The sequence below is a fragment of the Hemicordylus capensis genome, chromosome 4 (genome assembly GCF_027244095.1).
Source record: "Hemicordylus capensis ecotype Gifberg chromosome 4, rHemCap1.1.pri, whole genome shotgun sequence".
In the NCBI taxonomy this organism is placed as follows: Eukaryota; Metazoa; Chordata; class Lepidosauria; order Squamata; family Cordylidae; genus Hemicordylus; species Hemicordylus capensis.
The window spans coordinates 239,000,402-239,027,121 of record NC_069660.1 but is presented as its reverse complement, the minus strand read 5'-3'; the positions used below and the strand labels follow the sequence as shown (position 1 = coordinate 239,027,121).

At 41.8% G+C, this 26,720-nt stretch overlaps 2 long non-coding RNA genes across 4 annotated transcripts in view; one reads left to right on the top strand and one right to left on the bottom strand.

The window, feature by feature from the left end:
• Positions 1-21,980, top strand: part of LOC128322583 (uncharacterized) — a 94,169-nt gene extending 72,189 nt beyond the window's left edge. For 2 of the 3 annotated variants that reach the window (XR_008305788.1, XR_008305790.1), the window contains one exon: positions 12,651-13,118. This is a non-coding gene — a long non-coding RNA (uncharacterized LOC128322583). Of the gene's footprint in view, positions 1-12,650; positions 13,119-20,633 lie in introns of those variants that run through there. The other variant, XR_008305791.1, reaches the window with a different exon arrangement.
• On the bottom strand, positions 5,562-26,706 carry LOC128322585 (uncharacterized). Its single transcript, XR_008305795.1, has 3 exons — positions 26,504-26,706; positions 20,589-20,740; positions 5,562-5,748 (listed from the first exon to the last, which is right to left on the bottom strand). It is a non-coding gene; the product is annotated as an uncharacterized LOC128322585 (long non-coding RNA).
• Positions 26,707-26,720: the final 14 nt, after the last annotated feature.

Below are 26,720 nucleotides of genomic sequence, written 5' to 3'. Positions count from 1 at the left end.
CCATTACGGTTGCTGTAAGTCACTGTGATTATCATGTACATATTTAAGCTTCACATCGATTTGTCATAGATATTTCCTGCATTCTTGACCATTTGAAACCACTGTTTACATTTTTGCATGTAAAGTTGGTGCACTTTTGCATGTGAAGATGGCATGTAAAGATGGCGCACTTCCAGGCATGCTCATTGTAGTGCCACCCAGTTGCTGCTTTTCTTCTTTCAGGTAGAATTGCATCATTGCATACACTTCTTTTGAAGCAAGGACATGGGTGCAGGGTAGAGAAGAAGGTGGGGGAACAGGGGCCCAACCTCACTTTTGTCCTATGGCCCATGACAACCTTGCTCTGCCCCTGACCTTTATTTTTAGGCTTCTTAAATTGAGGACATAAAATGAACAAGTATACATTCAGGGAGGAAGCAATAGTTATGCTTACAGTATTAGACAGGATGTTGGCTAGGCAGTCTGAATACTAGTAATTATATTTCAGGCAAATTCCTTATTTGTTTATTCTTAGAGCAGATGGAGTGTTTTGTTGCTACTTCATAAAGAGACAAGAGAAGGCATCTTCAATTTTCCACCATCAGCGCTGTCATTCTCAGTGCTAACTTGAGCTGTACAGTAGAGTTTTTTCAGGCTGCAGTGCCATAAACTCTTCCCTGCAGCATATTAAGACAGCATTTGATTTAATTGGCTATTTAGCAAGGGACATGCTTTTTACTCCTGCGTCAAACTGCAGAAGGTATATCTCTCTCCTGGGCTGCATGCACTAAATTAATAGAAAAATACACATTTGCAAATATGTAAACGGTCCTAGAAAAGATAAGACAGAATTAGCACCATATGTGAAAAGCAGGTGCTTTTTTTTTTAAAATAAATTTTAAACTGCAGTTTTTGCACATTTTCTTGACAATAAGCCCAACTGCACAGTGGTGCTTACATCTGAGTAAGTATACATAAGATCTGGATGTTTGAGGGCTTCATGAAAGCATCCAGTTTAATTGTTACAATGGCCAGGAGTGTTGCTTATAGGCGACATTGCTGAAGCATAGTGGGTTGATCAGTCCCTTTGATGGGAGACCAGAGAGGGTCCCATGAAAGGAGACACACACACACACACACACACACACACACACACACACACACACACTTATTATATATAATATATTATTATAATATATAATGTGTGTTTGCTTTGAACCCAATTTTCTAACCAATAGTTACATATTGAGAGGATGTTCTGGTGATTGCCTTGGATTATTAGTTGAATTATTCCTTGCACTGTTACGTTCCTTCCTCCTGGGTCCATCCCCCCCTCCCATTTCTCCTGCAAGCTTGTTAGGAAATTGTTATCTGGGAGCAGTCTTGTCTTTAATCTCAGTGAGGGGAGGGGCCATGGCTCAGCAGTTAAGAGCACATGCTTTCCAGGCTCTTTAAAACTTGATTATAAAGCCATAGTCCCATGTGATAGAAGGTTTAGGTGATAGAAGGACAAGAGATGCCATAATTTTGCACCGGTCACATCAGAACCTGTGTTTAAAGAGCCTGAATATCCTGTTCCAAACAGGGAAATATTGTATTCCAAACAGTCAAGCCAGTGTTCTAGCTGGAGCAGGGCATCTGAGGAGAGGCAAGAATCCAAAAAGGAGAACCAGACCACATATAGTTCCAAGAGGCAGCAAGAGATATCTGGCTAGATATTTCATCCTGGATGAAACTGATTATTGGATCCTTCTAACTTCAGGATATGGTTCAGAAACTGCCTTGTTCACCCTGGTGGATTACCTACATGAGAGATAGATGGGGAAGTGTGACTCTATTCATTCTCCTGGACCTCTCAGCAGCTTTCAGTACAACCAGCCATGGTATCCTTTTGAGCAGCCTCTCCAGGTTGGGACATGGGGGGCACTGTGATATGGTGGCTCCAGTCACTTTGTGGGTCGTACCCAGAAGGTGGTGCTGGGGGACGCCTGTTCTATTCCTTGGACACTGGCCAGTGGGATGCCACAGGGTTCTATTCTGACCCCGTGCTTTTTAACATCTACATGAAACCACTGGGAGAGGTCCTCCATGGATATGGGCTGTGGTGTCAATATGTTGTTTATACCAAGCTTGAACTATCATTTAAGTTGGCTAATACCAAGGAGGCAGTAGATGTCCAGAACTGCTGTTTGCAGGCTTTTCTGAACTAGATGGCGACAAACAAACTGAAACTAAATCCAAATAAGTGCTCTGGGAGGGTAAAATTGATTATCCAAGTGGTGAGGTAAATCTGGTCCTGGATGGGGTCACACTCCCCGTGAAAGACCAAGTTCACAGCTTGAGGGTGCTTCTGGACCTGACACTGTCCTTGGAGGCAAAGATGGTGATGGTGAACAGGAGCACCTTTTACCAGCTATGGCTGATCTGTCAACTGCGATCCTACTTGGAGAAGTCAGACCTAATTCAGTTACTTATGATAACCTCATACACTTATGGTAACATCCAAATTGGATTACTGAAATGCAATCCATGCTCTATGTGGGGCTGCCCTTGAAGATGGTGTGGAAGCTTCAGCTGGTCCAGAATGTTGCTGTAAGGATGCTTGTGGGTGCTAGTTGCTCCTCGAGGATCACACCTATCCTGCAGCAACTTCACTGGCTGCCAGTTTTCTTCCTTGATTCAAAGTTCTGGATTTGACCTTTAAAGCTCTACATGGCTTGGGGCTGGGGTATCTGTCAGACCACATAAATGAATCTACCAGGGCCCATCATCTCAAGCCGTGCTCACGGCCCCGCCATTGACTGAAATTCGATTTGCAGGACAATAAGAGACAGGGTTCTCCCAGAGGAACTTCACCATGCTCCCTATCTTAGGATTTATTTATTATTTAGTTCTCAAACCCCACCTGTTTAGAGAGGCTTTTAAAAATCTTTTAATTATACATTGCTGGACTTTTATTTTATTTTTAGTGGGGTTTTATTTTTAACTGAGTTTGGTTTTTAATTGATTTAATCTATGCTGCGTTTTATTTGTTTCGCCGTTTTACATTTTATATTACTTTTACTGTTGTGAGCCACCCTGAGCAGCATTGTACTGGAGGAGGAAGTATAATTATTTTAAATAAATACATAAATATAAAACAAAGCAGTCCCAGACGTTGTTCCAGCAAAGGGCTGGTGCTCACTAAGAGTTCATATAGGCTGCAGCTTATTTGGGGTGACTGGCTTTGTACTTTCCCCAGGAAAACCTTCTGTGTCTTACAGGGTCCTTGCCCAGTTCTACAAGCATTGCCTCCAGCAGTGCTGAAGAGACTGTGGTTCTGTTGTAGAACTCAGGGGCGTAACTACCATTAGGCAAGGGGAGGCGGCTGCCTGGGGGCCCCCATGCCTCGAGGGGCCCCCCAGAGGCAAGTCACATGTGAAGTGAGTGTGTGTGTATCAGCGAGGGGCCCATTTAAAAATTTTGTCTCTGGGCCCACTCCAACCTCGTTACGCCCCTGGTAGAACTCCACTGCAGTCCTCTAAATCAGAGGCAGGGGGCTAAAGGGACCGTGACTCTGGTCATGGAGAGGGTGTTAGGTCTGAGGTTCCTCTTGTGCAGGGGCTCCAATGCAGTAGGAGCTCTGTCTGGGGTCTTCTTGTGTTCTATGCTGAGGTGATAGTCTAGAGCCAAGAGAACCACTCAGGAGGAGATGTGAGGCATAGTCCATGGGAGTTGTGTGTCAGAAGGCAGGAGTCTAAATGGAGCAGCACACACAGGAGCAGACAAGAGCGTGGTCACGGGGGAGCCAAGGGTCAAAAGCCAGGAGTCTATATGGAGCAGCAGACAAGAGCATGGTCAAGGGCAGCTGAGGATCAGGAACCAGGAGTCAAGACTAAGAAGGAATAACAGCCAGGCACTTTGGCAATGATGTTGCTTCAGTAACTGCTTACTGCAGACTGAGCTCTTATAGGTCTGTGCTAAGGGAATTCCTCCCCTCCATTCTGCCTACTCTTCAGAGTCTTCAACCTCATCCCCAGATTAAAGAAGTTTCCATTCTGGAAACATAACTCTGAGCACAGGATAACAGCCTTTGTAATTTGACAAAACAGACATGTGCACTTGTCACCTGTAAGCATGTGCTAGCAACTGATGTCTCTACAGGTAATGAAGCCCTCTAATCTAGGGCTACTTTTATGAAGTAGTCCTAGACTTGAACCCACTCTTCAGTTCAATGATAATTGGTTCTTCAGCCTAGATTGCACAGAATATAGTATTGTTTTGTCATATGATTTTGAAAGGTGATATGGTTTGCAACTGAACATTTTCTAGCATCATGCACAGATAAATAAGCCTGCTTCTGATGACAAGCGTGTTATTCTCGCATAATGTAATTGATGTAAATGAGAACAGAGTTTGGCTGAAAGGCATTGAAGAAAGCAAGTAATTTAATCTTATTATCATATATGAAGGATGGAGCTCAACAAAGAGAAATCATTTGATTTTTTTTTTTATATTTGCAATGCAAAAGCTTAAAGTGTGACTATGAACTGAAACTGCTCATCATATTAGGACATCCAAATAGGTAAAAGGGGACGTGCCCTCTCCAAGAGTTTTTACTTTGATGTTGAAAGCAGATCTATATAGTTTAAGAGAATGTTTCATTTGGAGCAACATTAATTTTCTTCAAATTATATGGATAAAGGGACAACTTTTTAAAGTTGTGTATTATACCATTTAATTCATATTAACCAGCAGCTTGTGCCAATGACTGGTGCCCTATGACATAAGATGGAGAACTCCTGCAACTCTTGTGTAATATGTAAAAATATGGCTTCGTGCCAGCACTTCAGTTTGCTGCATTAATGCTGCAGGCAGATGTGCTGTTACATACAATTAGGGTGAGTGGGTCTGCTAGTCACTAAGATGAACTAAGACCAGTTCACATTCAGCAGAATTATGAGACCTATTTGGATGTGATTTTTTAAAAGGCTTTATGTGAATACAGCCCTTCCAAAGCACACCAGAAGTCCTGCCTATGGAAGCCATCCCAAAGCACATCACTCACCCCTCTGCCTATGCTCTTCTTACATCAGCATTTACCTGAAGAGGTAAATGCCGTGACCATGATGGGGGGGGGCCTGTACATGTGCATATCCTTTTTTAAAATAATGCCCGAATAGGGCTTGAGTAGCATTTTTCCTGAACCATCTCACTTCAGGCTGGAGGTGGGAAGCGGGGTTTGCATGTTTGAATGCTCTCCGGCAAAGAAAAGAAACCTGTGTCCATAGATAAATAGCACATCGGGAATATAACTAGGATGGACCCTTCTCCTTGATGTGCCAATTTTGTGTGGGCTGGGAGTGTATACATTGAGAAAGCACTCTAACATGTGACTCTGCCCGGGATGGCCTTATCATAAAGCAGGGTGCAATGAGCTGTTTCAGGTAGCAGATTTAGGGCCACTTCTCAAGGGTGGCAGGTGAGACCACCCAGGACCCTTCCTTCACTGATGGCCTGCAAAGGAAGAAAAGCAAAATGGCACTATACTACTCCCCCTCTGCCATTTCCTAATAGGAAAGATTTGAAAGGAATGAAACAAGTGAGAGCATGCTTTTAATGGAGAGGGGAAGCGCCAAATGGAGAAGGATGGGAAGGGCATGATTTGGTGCTTTTCTTCAGGCAGCAAAATGTAATGAGCCAGCACTGTACACCTCTGTCTGCAGCCTGAACTGGTAAAGGGGAATCTTTAATGCTTGATTCCACTCAGCATATAAACTGGCCCGTGCTCTAAAAGAAAAAAAATAATACAATTTTAAAATGTTAATAAAGACTTCCACTTGGTGCAAAACTTTTTCTGTAAAATAAATCCTGACCTTCTGTTTAGGGGGGCAGTTTCAACTTTCCCCCCTTCCATCTCACTGAATAGTAACTGCTCATATGAGAGAACAACGTGACAGAGTTGTCATCCTACCCACCAACCAAAGCAATTAGCCTGTCAGAGTTTGGGAGGTAGCTATGCTAGTCTCTTAGGGCAGATGCAAAAGCAGGAGTTCTGGGGCACCTTAAAAACTTAGGGCTGGATTAGATGTGACATTAAACCCAAACTAGACAATTGCATTTTAAATAATACTCCTAGGAAATAGGTAGCTGCCATATACTGAGTCAGACCATTGGTCCATCTAGCTCAGTACTGTCTACACAGACTGGCAGTGGCTTCTCCAAGGTTGCAGGCAGGAATCTCTCTCAGCCCTATCTTGGAGAAGCCAGGGAGGGAACTTGGAATCTAGATGCTCTTCCCAGAGCGGCTCCATCCCCTGAGGGGAATACCTTATAGTGCTCACACTTCTAGTCTCCTATTCTTATGCAACCAGGGTGGACCCTGCTTAGCTAAGGGGACAAGTCACATTTGCTACCACAAGACCAGCTCTCCTCCTAGTTTGGCCTTCAGGGTGCAATTTCATTCTCATTTACTTGGAAGAAAGTCCCACTGAATTCAATGAGACTTACTTCTGAACAGACATGCACAGACATTGGTTGTAACATATTTATTGTGGCCCCTTACTTTCAGGGACAATTTGGGTGGGCTCCAATCCACAAGTTTTGATGTCACCATGAATCCTTTGGTCCTTAGAGTGCCAAACAACCCTTTTGAGAGTATGGGAGGAGAAGCAAGCAGAATAGAGATGCTATTCTGACATGTTGCGGATGCTAACATTCTTGCAGATTCTAGCACACTACATTCTTCAGCACAACTGTCAGAGCGACACAAAGCCAGATTAATCTATTACAGACTCCGAGATCTGTCTCTTGTCCTCAGAGCTGTTAGTGGTGCATCTTTAGCATGTTGTTGGCAGCATCTTAATAATGAAAAATAGTGAGTTTAAAATGTCTCCCCTTTGGGCAACTTAAAAAGCAGTCATTTAAGAGGATTCTCAAGTTCCATATATCAGCAAGCAGAGCAGATGCTGAAGCACTTCCAAGCTCATCAAGAATTTATTAATAAGGAATGAATTCAGAATTCATTCAGGCTATATACAAGTAACAGTGGCTTCTCTTAATTTTCCCATAGTCAAAACAAAGAAAATGGAAAGGAAGAAAAATCCCCCCTTGAGATCAACAAAGTTTGTGCCTCTAATGCACCTTCCAGGCAGAAATGACTTATTTAAAGTAGATGCACTTCATGTAGAGAAAACAGCATAATGGCACACAGGGGATCTGAGCAATAACATCAGAACTGTTGTTTACTATACTGTGAACCTAACCAATACCACCTACCAATACCAAACGCACAGAGAGAGACACACACAAAATTCCCTGGCCTACAGAAAGGGCAGAAGTGCCAAGAACAGATGAGGGGTAGCTGGTTAAATTAATTTCAAGTATTATTATTTTTTAACAGAGTACATGTACACTTTTCTTATTACTCTGGGATACTGAACATTGCCCTTCATTTGAGTGTGAGCTCCTGAATATTCACCACTCAGTGACAGCAACATCAAGTGATCACTTGTATGTGTGAAACAGCAGGCAGATGAAACACTATAGGCTGGTTCTCATGACCAAAAGCTGGGTAGAAGTGTCCAGCCAGGCTCCAAGCTTCTGTGTGCACTCTCGAGAAATGGTCATGTGCTGGCAAAATCGAGGTAGAAGGAGGGGCAAGTTGTTGTGTGCTAGCTGCAATCTGGGTAGGACAGTGGCGGTTAACCCCCATTATGTACCCAATACTGTATCAAGGATGGAGGAACAGCACATCCCGCACCACCCTACCCAGGTCACAGCTACCACATGATCACTTTCCCCTCCTCCTACCTTGATTATTGCTGACACATGACCAGCAGCATGCCCTGGGCTTGACTGGACGCTCCTCCTACTCAGCTTTTGATGAGAACCAGTCCACTGACAGCTTTCCTATTACCTTGACATTTCAACAGTCTGGTCCACTATGACCAAGGATGCTCTTGCAATGGATGCTCTTGCAACTGAGACATCAGTTGGTGCATGCTCAAAAATAAAAAAAGATGTATTTATAATCATAATGTAGTCATGCCAGATTTTAATTAGGTTTGATTCCTGATGTGAAAGTAGGCTTCTGCAGGATGTGAAAAGATCCTCCAAAAGTCTTAGGGATTTTGTGTGTGTGTATGTGTGTGTATGTGTGTGTGTGTGTGTGTGTGTGTGTGTGTGTGTGTGTGTGTGTGTGTATTTATGGCAATCTTTTCTGCCTCCCAGAAATATGTCCCTGAGGGCTGAAGAACCCTCGGGGATATTTTCAGAAGGTATGGGACATTTCCAGAGGCAGAGAAGATTGCTGAAAATTGTTCCCCACCCTGAGCAGGCACAGTAGCAGAGCTCTCTGCAGCATGGATGCAACTTCCTGGTGCATCCATGCTGCCATAGTCAGGATGTCAGCCAGTAGTGTAGCACTGGAGACACTTTTAGGTTCTGTCTAAACCAGTGTTTTTTCATCGGCCTATTTAACATGTTCTTTAACACTGACAAATAACTAACTTTTTTGGGCAGAGCCACAGTACAGTAGCACACCACTGTGCACCGCAGATGACCCACAGGGCCTGCATTTGAACCTAATATAAGGCTGGTGAGATATCCATATTAGAGTTAGCATAACAAGTGAAGCAGTATTGTCACTGAGTTGTACCTGTACCATTCTGCCTCCAGCTTTTGAGATATAGTGTTGTTTGTACACAATACTTCCTTCAAGGAAAGTAGCCTACAAATAACATTATATCTCAAAACTGTGGAGGCAGAGTATTGCAGGTTCCATAAGAACATAAGAACAGCCCTGCTGGATCAGGCTCAAGGCCCATCTAGTCCAGCATCCTGTTTCGCACAGTGGCCCACCAGATGCCTCTGAGAAGCTGACAGGCAAGAGGTGAGGGCGTGCCCTCTCTCCTGCCATTGCTCCCCTGCAACTGGTACTCAGAGGCACACCCTTGAGGCTGGAGGTGGCCCACAGCCCACCGACTAGTAGCCATTGATAGACCTCTCCTCCATGAAGTCATCCAAACCCCTCTTAAAGCCATCCAGGTTGTTGGCTGTCACCACATCCTGTGGCAGAGAGTTCCACAAGTGGATCACGACCATGACCCTTCAATTCCATGACCCTTCAAATCTTTTGCTACACTGGAGTCAGCAGTTGATATTCAGATGCAGAATTAATCTGTTTCTGCACCAACACCCTTGTCACATTTCTTTCCACTTTTGCCCATCACTTTCCTTGAAAATCTGTGCACATTTATTTCTCTCTCTCTTCTGGAACCATGTAATGAAGGATTTTGTTTTTCTTTAATAAATTCTAAATTTGCATCCATATCATGCCCAATAAAAGTTCTAAACTAATTTAATTTTCACTTGATTAAATAAATCGAATCATGGTTAAAAGCATAATTAACCCCCAATGCATTTGTTTTGGGGCCTTTAAGAGGAGGAAAAAAGACAATTAAGGGGAGGGGGAGAGGGAGAGGAAGTGAATAGAGGTTTATGAATGGTGTGGGGGGGGCATAGAGAAATGATGTTAGCCCATGTTGTTTCTCCATGTTAGATCATGTTGTTTCTCTCTCAGAAGAAAAATCTTTATACTTGGAGGGTAATATATGTTCAAGTGCGGGAGACAAAGAGATTTCTTGTCAATTTAAAAACAAACATCTGGACCGTCAAAGAAAATAGGTAACTAGAACAGAGAGATTCTTCAGTAGTATTGCTCAGTTCTACACATAGTACTCTGCCTAATGAATGTCCCCAGCCATGTGTACAAGTGAACTTACTAATAAACTCTGTGCTCTTGTAAATTAATATGTCTCACTTGAACGGTTAACCGCTTGATCTAATTAATTTTGCTAGTGAGCTTCTGTTTCAGCTGAAAGTGCACCTGGAAACCAACGGCATTCCCTTGACACTACTAATCATCCTCGCTTCTATTATTTCTCCGCTTAGTGTCATATAGTTTGCTGAAATAAGGGCAGCCAAGTGAAACACACACGTTCTACAGGTCACAAATTTGGGTTCAGATTGTTATGAATAAAGACTTTCAATCTGTACATTATTGCTGTGCTATTCTCCATGAAAGTGAGCAAGCCCAGCCCAAACCACCCTTGTGCCTAAAGTGGAATAAGAACATAACAGCCCTGCTGGATCAGGCACAAGGCCTATCTACTCCAGCATCTTGTTTCACACAGTGGCCCACCAGATGCCTCTGGGGAGCCCACAGGCAAGAGGAATGTGCATGCACTCTCTCCTGCTGTTGCTCCCCTGCAACTGGTACTGAGAGGCATTGTGCCTCTGAGGCTGGAAGTCTCAACCAATCACAGCCGGAGAGTGGGAGGAGCTTCCTCCCTCAACTCTGGTTTCAGACAGCCCACCCTGCATTTCTGCATTTGGACGTACTGCAGGCAGCTGTTAACCTCAGGTAGGAGCAGTGAAACTCACTACAGCCGAAGGGTTCAAATTGGAGATTGGAGAGCAAAACTTCGGGTCTCTTTCCATGCAAGACTGGAGTTGCATGCATTCAGACGTATAGGTTTGGCAAACTCTGGCCCCTTTAACTCTAGTTTGCCGTTACATGCAAATAGGGCCTATAAGTAATCTCCCTGAGAAATGTTGTCTTTGTGTTTTGTCAACAGGAGATCCCTATAGGGCGGTTGAGAGGATAGCTTGATTTTGATGTAAATCACTGCCTACCTGTGTATTCTAATGTTTTAAGGTTTTGGGCTTTATCATGCAATCCATTCTATGCATGCCTACTTTGAAGTAAGTACCATTAGTTTTAATCAGACTTCCTCCTGAGTAAGTGTGTATAGGATTGCAGCCTTAACTGAAATGCACAGTGTTGGTTGGTTGTTAGGTTTTTTTGTTACTCTATTGCTGCTATTAATATCTCAAACTTAGTGTATCATTTATTTTTGATCGATATTGTTTTGTTTTTGTTTTAAATTTTGCTTTAAGCCTCAATGAATCCCCCATGCCCCCTCCTCTTTTCCAGGCTATACTAATATTCTAAACCAAACTCAGTCATTTGTGTGTAACATTTTATGTAATCTCAGGATGTAAATGGTGACCGTGACAAGGTTCAAGCATGAAAGCCTTAACCCCTTGTGTCAGTTTTGCAGGGCCAATTGTAGAATTTAGTGGTGGTGAAAATGCACTCAGCAGCACTTTGGGCTATGCATGCTTCATCCCACCTGGTGCTTGATAAGTCGGTTGTTGTGGGGCGTCCAAACATGGCTGGCATGCTGGGTATGGTGCAGGGGCACAGGAATGTCCTTAGAGAACCCAATCAGGGTGCAGGCCCTGGGGCAAAGCCAGGGTGGGGCCCCTTTCCAGTTAATTTTCATGGCAGCAACAAGAGCAGTCGCCTTGCTTGCCCCAGCCCTAAGAGGCACATATTGTGGATTGGCTTAGACAATGGCTGTGATTTGGCAGATTCCACTTAGTTAACAGAAAAGCTCAGAACTGCATGCTAATGAAAAACCCAGAACTGTGTAGGAATGAAAATTTGTATGAGTGGATGTGAAAAGCTGATTGGTTTACTTTGATATCAGCCCAAAAGAGAAAGATAGCAGTCTATCTATGTGGCAAACCTAGTTTCCTTGCCAAGTACTTGCTCACTACCACTTCCTAGACAACAGTAGCTTCCCAATTTTTTTACATTACAATAATTACACCTAAATAACAATTTGTACTACACTTAAAAAATGTGTGTGTCCCCCCCCCCCCATTGAGATTATTTCCCTATGTTTGGGGTGGGGGATATGTGAAGCAGTATTTAATGTCTTAAACATGAATTCAGCTGAAGCCAAAGCATTTTTCAGTGACGTTTCCAGTAACGCATACATTCAATATCTAGAGAAAGTGGATAGCATTTTTATTTCTACAGCATTGTTACGACCCAATCCAGCAAAAGCAATCATTATGTAGAAACTAGGGGCTGTCTAGATGTCATTGTATTCCAACATGAATTCAAGTTGTGTTGAGAGATATTATAGGCTCTTTACACAACGTTTACATGTGTTGAGTAATTCCTAGTGTCATCTGCTGACAATCCATGAAAAACCCATGCTTTGTTCAATTCAAAATAAAATAATTGTATTCAATTCAGAATAAAAATAGTGCCAGCAAACAAGAAGGGAGATTCAGATGAGATTTTTGCTTCTCTCCCCTTCCTGCAAAAAGCCCTTTTCGCTTGTGGGAATATGTTCCAGAGGGCTGCTCCCACAAATGAACAGGGTTGTTGTTGCTAGGGATATGCATGAATTGAGATTCAAGCACTGATTTGAAGCACAGCCTGGTTCTTGTTGCTAGGGATATGCAGGTACAGACCTGCTCTCCTCCATTTTAAACGTGCTGCGCTTCAAATCAGTAATTGAATCCAAATTAATGCACATCCCTAGCTGTTGCAGGAAGAAAGAGAAGCGAAAATCACATTGTGTTGCCCTGCAAGACAAGCCTGCAGGGCAGCTAGTTTACCCCATTCCTTCAGAAGATGGAGCTCTTCTTCTGCCCTTGTAAGAATGCATAATATGTCAACCATATTTAAGAGGCATTAGGGTTTTTTTTTACAGATTGTCACGTAACGGAGGTAACAAATTGCTCTAAGAAATTATGTGACAGGTTTAAATGTCATGTAAGCCCCCTGTAAAATCTCCCATCATAATTTGTGCTTTTTTTTTTTTTAGTAAAAAGGCCATCTAGAAAGACCTTTGGAGAAGCTGTCTCCAATACATCTCCATGCAGAAGCCTACATCCCTTGAAGCACACAGTTTACTTGAAGATGTAAAAGTATGCAACCAAACTCCTCCTGTTACCACAGGTCATCCTCACAAAAACATGTAAAATAAAATATTATTCCCCCACCCCCATTTTATAGTTTAGAGAGCCTTCTTTTACATGATCCCCACCACACGTTAAGGTCATCTGGGGAGGTCGATCCCCAGTTACCACCAGTTCGTTTGGTGGCGACTCAGAGGCGGGCCTTCTCTGTAGATGCTCCTGGGCTGTGGAATGCACTCCCAGCAGAAATTCGTAATCTTAATTCTTTACTGACTTTTAAGAGAGCCCTTAAAACTCATCTGTTTGGCCTGGCCTTTCAGGGTTTTTAATTAGTTTTAATTGTTTTGATGTTAACCTGATTTTCAGAGTTTTAATTGTTCTGACAGCTTAATTGTTTTTTAAGATGTTTTAAAATTGGTGTTTATATTTGTATTTCTGTTTTAATTGTTTTTAATGATTTCTGTTTTTTAATTGTAAACCGCCCTGAGCCAGCTTGGAAGGGTGGTATAAAAATCAAATAAATAAATAAATAAATAATATAGTTTTCCATTTTAATGCTATAAAAAGAGGCAGAAAACCAATTCCATATATAATGATTTCCTAGCTGCATGGGAATATAAAAACTGAGTTTCCAGAGTCTAATTCTAATATTCTAGCCACTAGAACATGTAGCTCTAAAATTCAAAAGCTACTGCTGTTTAATAACTAAATATGGTGCAGTCATATTAGAAATAAAGGCTTAAAACCAAGGATCCCTTTGTCTGAGAGGCATTCCAATTGGAAGGGGAATGTTATTTCTCCCACACCCACACTGCTGTTCTGGAGGGTCTCCTGTCTCTCTAAGACCAGTTTGAGAGGGTGTGGGGTTGCTAATTCTCATGATCCACTCTGCAAAGGCAGAAGTGCCTTCCACTCATAGAGCAGGATCTTTGGATCTTATACTGACCCCAAGTCTGCACCAAAGGGCTGTTTTATTGCTGCAAGCTGTTCATAGAAAGAAAGCTTTTAATTCATCCTCTCCCTAAAATTCAAGTATAAAAGGGGAGTGGAGTTCATGTGTATGTGTGGTGGGGGGCGGGGATTAAAGTTCTTAATCCATTTTGGTTTTGGGATTGGAGTCTAATATGCAGTCTGATACTAAGCACAGTACTTGAGCGTCCTCTGCAGATGAGAACAAAGGAAAGCATGGGTGGCACATGTGACTAACAAAGGGCAATTCAAAGATGTGCTCTGAGAGTATCTTCAAGATGTCAGTTGTACAACAGAAATTCATATTCCACTGGTCAGTTTTAACGTGAACAATAGATAAGTGCTCTTAATACACCCAGACTTGTTTATTATGGTGGTCATGGCTAGCGAGATCTGTCTGTAAGGATGATATGCTACTATTATTAATTAGCGTGTACATTACACATCCTATTAACTTTCTTCTGCTTTATGCACTGGAGAATATAGAGTGCCTTGTTGCAATAAACGAATGCCAGAATTAATATTTTCTGGGAAACTGGAGATGGACAATTATTTTCAGAAGCTAACACCAGTGGACTACAGTTTAGTATGAAGACTGCATCTACGTTCCAAGTTCCCTCCCTGACATCTACAAGATAGGGCTAAGACAATCCTGCCTGCAACCTTGGAGAAGCCGCTGCCAGTCTGTGTAGACAATACTGAGCTAGATGGACCTATGGTCTGACTCAGTATATGGCAGCTTCCTATGTTCCTATGACTGCAAGAAGAACCTAATGCTGCAGTGAGGAAGCAACCTGCCTAGAGAGCAGGAGGCTGTTGGTTCGAATCCCAGCTGGTGTGTTTCTCAGAATACAGGAAACTCCTATATCAGGCAGCAGCAATATAAGAAGGTGCTGAAAGGCATCATCTCAGACTGCATGGGAGAAGGCAATGGTAAATCCCTTCTGTATTCTCCCAAGAAAACCACATGGCTCTATGGTCGCCAGGAGTTGACACGGACTTGACGGCACAATCTTTCCTTTTTTCCTTTAACACCGGTGGTCTACAGCTTAGTATGAAGACTGTAAGAACCATGCTGTTTCAGACCCATCTAGTCCAGCATCTGTTTCCCACAATGGCCAGAAAGTTGCCTATGGGAAGGAAGCCCATAAGCAAGAGGTAAATACATGCCCTTTCTCCCACCTTGTTCCCCTGCAACTAGTACTCAGAGGCATACTGCTTCTGTACCTGGAGGTAGCATAAAGTCTTAAAGGTCTTAACTAGAGTCACATCTTGGATAAAGGAAGATATATAGCTCTAAGATCTATACACACAGAGACACACTAGCAGACATGATCCAGACTAGGTCACACTGAAATTAATAGAATGAACTTCTCATTTATTCCAATGGTGCTTAGTCATGACAAACTTAATCTAGATCTTGTCCAGCAGGATTAACTGTATTGGGCAAGAGAAAACAGATAGAATATTTGTACAACTGCCATATTAAAGTGCAGATCAACTAATTTAAGGCCTAATCCTCAAGTTTGCTTCACTGCAGATTATTATGTGGTAAGCGAATTAACAACATAGTTGTGTTTTCCGGTTACCAAGTAATATATTTGCCTAATATATGTGCCAAAAAATATTGCTTTTATATGTACACAGTTTTAATAAGCTGCTCTTCACTCACTCATTTGTCATCAAGTGAGTACAACAGTGCCACTTACTGGGTGTATGGTGCAGTGTAACATGAACACTTCTGAAGACCAGCAGCATATCCTACAATGTATGAGGAAGGCACACATCTTTTATCACTGTGTGAACAGAGCTGGTCTGAAAATTCTCCTGGAAGCAATTTCGATGAAATTCGAGGGTTCAGGGTGGAAGGACAAAAACAGGATAAATTTCAGGAGTTGATGAGAAATTCTTCTAAAGTTTAAAGGGAGGCATCTTACTGCTGGTGGCAACAGACAGTGGTGTTTTTGTTTTTTGTTTTTTTATAGTTTATGCTGCACCTTTGTAGATGGCAGGAGAAGTAGTGCTAGAAGCTCTAGACCTCTTCATGGTGGCCAGTCCCATATGGCTGCCATTTTTGTTCCCAGAATGCTCCTGGAATGATGCTATGTTATGACACAGCATCATTCCAAGGAGACTTCAGGGGAAACAGTAGCTGGATGGAGTCAACTGCTAGAAAGAAATCTAGCACTTCCAATGTGGCTTCTGCCACTGCCTGCAAAAATACAAGCAGGCTCAGCATAAAAGAGGGTGGGTTGTTGTTGTTTTTAAGGAAAAAGAATACCTGCCACACCACTAATCCTTCCACAAAACTTTAAACAGCATCCACAAATGAGTAGCCCTCATTTTTTCTGCCTCAGAATTAAGCCTGAAAGAAGACTCACACTGATTCTTTAAACTGCAGTTGAAATGGCAATGTGTCGGCAGTTTGGGTGTTCTGCTTTATGTGGTTCTGCCAGGCCAGGGACAAGCATGCTGGAGGTTGGGCCAGAGCAACACCCTCTTGATTCTCCACATGTGATGGGCATCTGAACTGACCCCTAGCGTAATTCCAAGGGGCTTCTGGGAACAAACTGTTGTTGCTGGGCTGAGAAAGGGCAGAAATTAGCCCCCGCCCCCCATTTTATCATCCAGAGAATTAGGTGAAGAAAATGGGAGGAGCATTTCAGATCAGGTCTAATTTAATTTAATTTAATTTAATTTATTACACGTATATCCCGCTCTTCCTCGGAGCTCAGAGCAATGTACATGGTTATTTTTATCCTCACAACAATCCTGTGAGGTAGTTTAAAGATACATGACTGGCCCAGAGTCACCCAGTGAGTTTCATGGTTGAATGGGGATTCAAACTCGGGTCTTCCCGGTCCTAGTCCAACACCCTAACCAGTGCTGTCTATGTGTGTCACTCACTGCAGCTGTACCCAATTTGGTTCAAATAGGTTAGGCAGTCCATAAATTAGCCTGCTTGCACCTCAGATGCTCATGTGACTACCATCTTGAATTGGAGTGAATGATATCCTCACCCACCACGCCATTAGGGCATTCCTATGTGTCCCTACAGCTGTAGCAAATTTGGTTCAGCGGTTCACAAGTTAGCCCACCTTTGCCTCAAAAGTTTACATGTCCGCCTTCTTGGATCGGTGTAGATGACATCATCACAAACTATGCCACTGAGGTGTCCCTCTGTGTCACTCACTGCAGCTGTACCCAATTTGGTTCAAATATGATAGGCAGTCCACAAATTAGCCCGGTTGCACCTCAGAAGTTCACATGTCCACCATTTTGAATTGGAATGCATGACATCATCTTGTCAAAAAACAATTGACATGACATCATCTTGTCAAAAAATCTGACAATTTTTAAAAAATACTTTAAAATCCATCTTTTTACTCAGGCCTTTTCAGCTTCTTAATAATGTATAGTTTTAATTCTGTGATTGATTTTTAAATTGTTAGTTTTAAATTGTTCATTTTTAATTTTTTTTAATGTGGTTTTATATGTGTTTTAACTGTTTTATCATTGTGAACCGCCCAGAGACACATGTGTAAAAGTGTAAAAAATCATCATCATCATCACACACCACGCCATTTGGGCATCACTATGTGTCCCTACAGCTGTAGCAAATTCGGTTCAAATTGGTTAGGCGGTTCATAAGTTAACCCACTTGTGCCGCAAAAGTTTACATGTTCACCATCTTGGATCAGGGTGGATAACATCATCATAAACTATGCTGTTGAGGTGTCCCTATGTGTCACTCACTGCAACTATACCTAATTTGGTTCCAATTGGTTAGACAGTCCACAAATTAGCTTGCTTGTGCCTCAGAGCTCTTCGTGGCCGCCATCTTGAATTGGAGTGGATGACTTCATCACATCACACCATTTGGGCATTCCTATGTGTCCCTACAGCTGTAGCAAATTTGGTTCAAATCGGTTAGGCGGTTCACAAGTTAGCCCACTTGAGCCTCAAAAGTTTACATGTACGCCATCTTGGATCGGGGTGGATGACATCATCACAAACTATGCCGTTGAGGTGTCTCTATGTGTCCCTACAACAGTACCCGATATGGTTCATATTGGTCCAGGCGTTGCAAAGTTAATAGGGGAAGGCACGTGGATACAGAATATCGGGTGATCTCATAAACCTACTAGAAAGTAGTCTAAACAAGAAGTTCTAGTAAGAACTAATCATCCTACTTTCCTTTCACTGTCTCTACAACTGGACTAAATTTGGTTCTAATCGAGGTTCACGAGTTAGGTTTCTAGCACCTCAAATATTCATGTATCCACCATCTTGGATCAGGGTAGATGGCATTATTGCAAACTATACCATTGAGGTGTTTCTGTGTGTCACTCACTACAACTGTATCAAATTTGGTTCAAATGGGTTAGATCAGGCCTGCTCAACTTAGGCCCCCCAGCTGTTTTTGGACTACAACTCCCATAATTCTCAGCCACAGCAGCCAATAGCCAGGGATTATGGGAATTGTAGGCCAACATCTGCAGGAGGGCGAGTCCACCATCTTAGATTGGGGTGGATGACATCATCACAAACTACGCTGTTGAGGTGTCCCTGTGAGTCATTCACTGCAGCTGTACCTAATTTGGTTTAAATTAGTTAGACAGTCCACAAATTAGCCCTCCTGCGCCTCAGATGTTCATGCGGCTGCCATCTTGGAGTGGATGACATCATCACACACCACACCATTTGGGCATCCCTATGTTTCCCTACAGCTGTGAAAACTTGGTTCAAATCGGTTAAGCAGTTCACAAGTTAGCCCACTTATGCCTCAAAAGTTTACATACCTGCCATCTTGGATCGGGGTAGATGACATCATCACAAACTACATTGTTGAAGTGTCCTTATGTGTCCCTACAACTGTACCCAATTTGGTTCATATTGGCCCAGGCGTTGCAAAGTTGATAGGGGAGGACACACGGTCACACACATCGAATGCCGGGTGATCTCATAAGCCTACTGGAAAGTAGGCTAAAAAGGCGGGGGGGGGGACTGCAGAAGCAGAGGCTAGGAACTAGGCCCAGGAGCTGGGCCCTGCAGAGAGGACACCCAGAGACTCAGCTGCTGGCTGGCTGAGCAGAGGAAGCAGTATGCTTTTTGAAAGGATAGAAAATAAAAATTGGAAGCAGCTCCTTCAAAAATAAAATATGAATTTAAAAAATAAAATAAAATTTGAAAAATAGGCTAAAGGCCCAGCATCAGGCTAGCCAGAGCCCAATTTGCTGCCCAGCTGCAAATGTGGGGACACAAAAATGAGAAACACCACCCACCAGGGAAAATGCAGCTGGAAAAAAGGCAGAGAGTGGGCAAGAGGCCTAGCAGGCCAGGCCTGCAGCCTAACTGGCTAGCTGGGCTAGCAGGAGAATAGCACCCCACTCACTCACTGAAGGGATTTTTTTTAAAGGACAGTCAGCAAAGGGTGGGGACCCTTGGAAAAAGGCAAAAAGTGGGGGAAGGGGGTGGACAACTACCACAGGACAAACTTCTGTGCAGACCAAAGACCTCCACAACACAGCCAGCAGGCACTCAGCAACCCTCTGCAGTCTCAGCTCAGAATGATCTTCTACAGAGTGGCCTTTAAATAGAACTTTAATCTCCCTCCTTCTGGAGCACACCCTTTGTCCCTCCCCCCTGGCCAATGGGGTGACAGTTGTCCCTGAGTGGCACAATTTTGAAGCCAATCAAAGGGCCAATCACATCTGGCCAATCAGGACAGCTGCAGCTCAGCCAATCACTGGAATCGACACGTGTCACAAAATGGCCACCACTTGACAAAATGGTGGCTCAAGCCTTCAAGCCACCTTTGAACTGGTTCTGTTTGAATCGGGCTCAACTTAGTTTGAACTTGAGCCAACTCTATATTTTGCTGGCTGGTCTGGTTCCAACTCGAGCTTTTGAACCAGGCCAGTTTGAATTTGAACTGGCTCAAACTCCAGCCAGTTTGCACACTCCTGCAACCATCCAGTTCTTCAAAATATATACTGTAATAGATATAGAATAACTATTTGAACCATAGTGTGTTTTAAGACTACAAATGCAAACATATACATTGATTGCCAACAAATGTCAACTGGCCATAGCTAGTAACAACCGTGAAATGCTTTTAAAATTTGAATAGAATGAATTTATCAATAATCAATACCAAATATCAAAGCCTTAGTAATACCAAGAAGGGTTCTTTTCCCCACCAGAATGCACAACTGGTAGGGCACAGAAGGCTTAATTCAGGGTGAACAGACCTACAGTAATGATGGTGTTAAAAACAAAAAACTTTGTGTAGAATTATTTCAAGAACTTGCTAGCTTATTGTCAGACACTGAGTTAATTACTGCAAAGCTTCAAGGGTCAATGACTGATTCATACACATCAATAGCCCATTCCAAATAAGCTCAGTCCCTCAACTGTCAAAAGGTTTTATGGATACAGAGTCACGAGAAGAATGGCATCACGGTATTCATATCAAGACCTACAACCTTCCTGTTAATTCATCTTTCCTCCTTTTAATATATTGTATAATGTTCAAACATCCAAGTACATCAAAAAAGAAAAGCCAAAAGCTCCTAGTGAATTCTTAAAGCAGAAGCTTATTATGCAAGATATCAGCTGGTGTGTTTCCCAGGCTATCTTAGTCTGTTCATATATACATGAATGTAAGGCCTAGAGTTGTATTTACATCAAAATCTTACGCTCATTTTAAGAATGCTCTTCTTTGAACAGTAAATGGATGTAATGCAAGGAGAATATATGCTTGTTTGTACTTTATGACTCCAATGTAATGTCTAGTGAAACATGTGGAACACAAACAATCTAATATATTTATTTATACTTTATAAAGAAAACCACAAAATATGACTGCCCACCTTATAAAATCATTGGGGGCGGGGGGGCTCTGCTCTTTGTTCCAGCTCCTCAAGAAGCAAGAAGGTTTATGAGACAGAAACTTCTCTACTGTTGACCCCAGGTTGTGGACTATCCTCCCAACTGAAATCTGCACTGCTTCTCTTCTGCTGACCTTCCATAAGCAAATAAAAATATTATTCACCTGTGCTTTCAGGTCTAATTAACAAGAGCCAAGTGGTTAAACTTGCTGCTTTTTGCCACTGCTTCTCCTGTATCTGTGCACGTGGATACAAAATTGAACTTCTTTAACCATATTACTTTTATATGACTTTGTGCATAGTGGTGGTGATGGTGGTGGTGGTTTACATTGTGGTTTTAATGCTTTCTAACTGTTTTCACTACATTTGAAAGCCACCTCTGCAAAACCACCTTTCTCAGATGAAAGGAATTATATTAAACTGGATTAATACGTAAGGAAATAAAACTTGCTACTCGAGTACACAAGCACTTTGGATTGGCTGTACTGGCTGCTGGCCATCCACTGACAAAAGTATTTGGTTGCACAGTTCTTGCAGACAGGTCTGCTGGAACAAATGCTTAGGATTAGAATGTGATTGCTCCCATAGAATAAAGAATACAAATAGGCATAGTGATTTTTCTTTTGTTCAGCTTATCAGGCTTCCCCCTCCAACGTAACTCAATTCTAAATTGTTAAAAACAGATTTTCTGCCATATGTAATATATACTGCATGTATGCACTAGTGGTGGAGGAATTAGTGGTGGAGGAATTAGCAGAGCTCAGAACTGACACATGGCTTTGCCATGAAATGGTGCACACATCAAAATAATCCAGCTAAATCCCTCTTGCTCAGCTGTCATGCTCTTTCTGTGGGTATTTAAAGGTCAATACATGTTGGGAAGATGGATGCCGTCTTTTGAAATATCTTGTACAACATCTTTTATTTGTAACTTATAACTACTTCAAATGTACAGTGCTGACCTTTATAACTACACTATGTGTTTTCCTAAGCCCAGCATGTCACTGAAGCTTTATCCCTGGCCCTGGTGATGAGATGCTTGGAAATGGACAGAGGGAATGCACCATGTTGATACTATTAGCAAACTGAGCAGCTTGTAACTCTCTAGGCCATAAAAAGCTGTTAGTAAAAGCATCTGTGGGAGCTATCAAGTGTTTGTTTGTGGGCCCATTCTCTACTGATTCTGCTCATCCTTGGCAAAATGGTTGAAGAGGATGCCTTGGGTGTCATCTTATTATCTCCTTGGTTTCTTCCCTGGTGGCCCCTACCAAGTTCCATGTTCTCCTTCCTCAATATGCTAGTTATAATTTGTTTATCCCAAGGCTAACCTAATTTAGACTGAAATTATGTCAATAAATGGGTGCTATACATCTATTTATTATCTGATTCTGTCCTTTCTGTCACACTGTCTGTGGAATGTCTGACCATAACCAATGGCAAGATGAATTCAGGCTGATTAATAAGGAATCTAGAAAAGACAGAAGTAATAGCTGTTTGGCTGATCCTGTGATGAAGAGTTACATCTATCACTGGTGGGAATATTCCATCCCAAAATTAATCAGCAGCTTTGCAGTGCTCCTGGATCCAACACTACACTTGAAAAGTCAAGGTATAATGGCTAGGAATCCTATCTGTTGAGTTTATCTGGTAAAAAGGCAAATACCAGTATACCCAAGACTGGACTGAACAATGTTTGTTCTGGCTTTACTCCATTCCATTGACTTGAGTACTATAAATGCCCTATATAAGAAAATGGAAACTTTCCAATCTATGTAACTATAATTTTGTAAGGTGATTCTCATATTCCCACTGGTTCCTCTATAAAGGTTTTCAGACTGAAACCAAGTAACTGTCATTACCCATGTCTTCATTATATTCATGATATTGAATAACATCAATGGAATTGTGCTGGTGTTGAGATATATACATCACTAAACTTCTTTGGTCCTATATACATTTTAAGGTTGACTCTGTCCTAATCTCCAATTGTGATTTTAGGCCTGGCAGTTTATTAAGCAGTGTATTGCCGATACAGAATTACAAGTGGATACAGCCTGCCTAACGAGCGGTGTGTGTGTGTGTATGTATATATATATATATATATATATATATATATATATATATATATATATAGGGGGACTTTTTAATTCCAAACTGGCAGCATATTTAGATAATATTCTTATCCCTAAATTTAGGTGCCCATTTACTCTTGCCCGCCTAAACACCCTTCTGACAGTTGTCAGGGATGGTAAATATAAAGGGATTCCGTTATAATTAAGGTTTTGCCCCTGTGGAATGGGTGTCGTAGAAACTACCCCTCATGTTATTTTATACTGTAAATTTTATAGTAATGCTCGTTCAAAACTAATTTCCCCTCTTTTGGGGAAGTTTCCGGGTCACTCTGATGAATTATTATGAATTATTAATCTATTACACACTCGAGTTTTATGTAACGTTTTTTGCTGTATTATCTGGTCTATGATTGTAATAAAGTTTATTCTATTCTATATACATTTTGAGGTTGACTCTGTCCTAATCTCCAATTGTGATTTTTAAGACCGATGAGAGGTGAAGTGACACAACCACACCAAAATCGGTGTCTTCTTCCTAGGCATGTAGTTTTCCACACCTTCAAAAAGCATAGGCCTACAAGCATATCTTTGAAAAGGCCATTTCTGACTGGGCTGTTATTTTGCAGCCACAGGTTGAGCTGACAGGGGAATATTTTACTATTTCTCTCTGTCTCTGCTGATTTCTGTACATTATCCTCCCTGAGTCATGGATACAAATGTAAATAAATACCTGTATATTTGACAAGTGAATTTAAATATATGGACATCTGATTCAACTACAGTTGATTTACAGTTGATTTAAATTCTGAAATTCAAGGAATAATTGTCCTAATTCTATCCACATGACTGTACAGAAGTTGCACTTCATGCACATTGTTAAGTTATAGCAGAAGATAAATCCCTGATATATCCAGGAGGTGGCAGTAAATAACAAGGCTATGCCAGAATTTTTCCTAGAACCAAATACATCTCCCCCTTCCATCAGGATAACAAATAATTTTAACGTTCTGTAGGATACATGATACTTTACTGGAACTTTTCTTGTTATCTGTTGCAATGGTGAGGACAGGAGGGAACTGAATTTTAGCTGCTCTCCCTTGCTTAACACATTACCCACAGAACAAACTGAAATGCTTTTTGAAATGCCTAAAATTTTATAGATATGATCAACTGTTTCAGGCACCAAGTCACAGAGGGATTTAGTTACTCTGTCCATTGAATCAGCTGCTTGTGTATCACATCAGCTGGCTGTCTTTGGCTCTGCTCCGCCAATGTTACTGCCTCTGATGTAATAAAGGACGCATTTGTACGTAATGTGAAATCAGATGCTGCCAGACTGTGGCTAATTATAACTTGCAGGCAACATATCAGGATGGATTTGCCTAAGTGGCTTATGCAGAAGGATGTTGCTGTTGTTAAGTAATTACAAGTCACTTTCCTGTCTGTTGATGCACCTTGAGGCTGCAATCCTAAGTACACTTATTTGGGAGTAAGCATAATTATTTCAGTGAGACTTACTTCTGAGTCAACAGGCACAGGATCATTTTTTATGTATATCTCTGGATCACAGTACTAGTTATGTTAAGTAGAACAATTGAATCCAGAGATGGAAATGGCATAATTTATTTTTTTCTCTAATCTGTTATCATGGCACATGTGGCTTGGCTTCTTGTGGAGCAAACTTGAAAGCTATTAATAAATGGCAAAATGCAAATGCAATCTGATGGATTATTGTTTGCTTTCTGTCCATTATTTTTAACAGAAAATGCTGCATCTTAGCCAGCCTTGAAAATACACAAATATGGTATCTATTAAACCCTACTGCTTAAGTTCCAAGGATCTAAAAACAGTACGTTATAATTACCATTGCATGACAATCTGTGCACTACAAAACAAGATTTCAGAGTTTAATCCTGATTTAGTTGCTGAGCAAATTTCTAGCCTCAGAGATGTTTTGAAAATGTGGCCCTCAGTGTGGAATGGAAATTGAGATGGTTTAATCTTTTATGGCCTTGAGATTACAACAAATTTAACAAGGAGTGGGAAATTGTAATTATTTAAATAGTGATTATTAGGACCCTAGTATTATCCTACCTGCTATCTATCTATCTAGCTAGCTAGCTAGCTAGCTATCATGTTTATATACCAACTGATATGTGTATCTCTAGCTGATGTACACAATTTAAAACACAACAAATATAAAAGAGTAAAAACAAAACAATTTCACGAATAAAAAGTTTAAACAATTTCATGGGATAAAACCAATTAAACAATTTAAACTTAAAATTAAATGGTAGTATGTTATATAAGTGCTCTGACCCAACACATTTAAGAAGTAGTTTAAAATAATGTTATTACAGGAAGTTAATGATTAATAAAATAATTGGATGTATTTCTTTTATAGCTACAGATCCATGTTTCTCTTATGGCGCAAATCTGAGTTGTATTATTGTTATGCATTATATATGGGATTGCCCTTGAAAAATTCAATTTTTCAGACCGTGGCAGCAAGATGATGGGAGTTTGCTGTAGTGATCACATCTTGCCAGTACTGAAAGATCCACACTAATTTCCAGTCTGTTTCCAAGCACACATCAAAGTGATGTATCTATCTGTAAAACCTTAGATGATCTGGACAAGGGTATCTGAAGGTCTGTCTTCTCCCACATGAATTAATGTTTTTTTTCTGAGGCCTTCTCCAGATTCCTCCACCTTCAGAAGGAATGCAGGTGTGTACTGGAAAAGAAGGTCTTTTCTGCAATGGCATCCTATCCCTGGGATTCTCTTTCTAAGGACATTCCCCTTACACCTTCATTGTTATCAGTGATAGTCACATCAGGATCTGGGAGAAGTGAAGAAACAAAAATGGCATCTCCAGTTGCAGTGGCACTGAAAGGAGCATAACTGCTTGCTGTTCATCGCCACCCAGTAGGTCCGCCAGGTGGACTGCCTCTGTGCATGGGCTTTGGCAGGGTTACTGAGCGGTGGTGGCAGCTGGTGTGCTTAGAGGTGCCATTTTGATGTCCACTTGGCAAACTCACTGAGTGGCAGCAGGCAGTAGCAGTGCTCCTTTTAGCACCACAATACATTTCACTTTCTTCACAGTGCCCTAGCCCTTGACAGACAGTTGCTCCAGACTCTCCAGAGCAACATTAGGAGGCTGGGGATTTGCAGGGGTGGGAATTAAAATGGCACCTGCACCCACTCCAGTGCTGAGAGGAGCAACAGCAAGGATTTAAATGGGGGAATAAGTAGTATAAAAATCACAGTAATAAATACAACCAAATGAAAGCAGGTGCTGCTGTTGCAGCTGCCTGAAAAGCTTGCCAGGGCCTACCCACACTAAGTCAGCCATCCACTGGGAGGTCCACCTGGCAGGTTTACTAGGTGGTGGTGGTGGGCATCAACTGCATTCTTCTCAGCACCACTGTGGCATTTTACATTCCCCACAATGCCCCAGCCCCCATAGCTTCACTGTGGAGTGCACCTAGGTGGGCAGGGCATTTGGGAGGAATTAAACCCAATGGGGCACAGCACTAGTCCAGTCCCTTGGCAGTCCATGCATGGATCGGATGGCATTCCAGGGAGACATGCGTTCAGGATCTAAGGAGGCTTTTTAATGCTCCATTATTATTTTGTTGTATCTTAGCTTTTTTTTATAATTTTCAGTTTTAATTTGAACCAAGTAATTGTGGTTTTTAATCTGACTTTTTTAAAAAAGTTAATTTTATTTCTTTTATTGTATCCGTGTCTATCTTATTGTTGTGAGCCACCCCAAACAGTAGTGCACTGGAGGGGTGGGGTATAAATATTTTAAATACATACATCTTATTTTCAAGTTCCTTTGCAAGCTGTTGTTCCTCCTCGCAATAGAGAATTAGGAGACAGCTTTTATATTGCCATACCGAGGCTGCAATCTTACGCACACTCATTTGGGAGTAACAGTGAGACTTTCTTAGTAAACATATATAGCCCCAAGACGCATAACTGGACACAGCCGTCAACAAGCTGGAGACCGAAGCTCCGCTCCTGACGCTCCGCC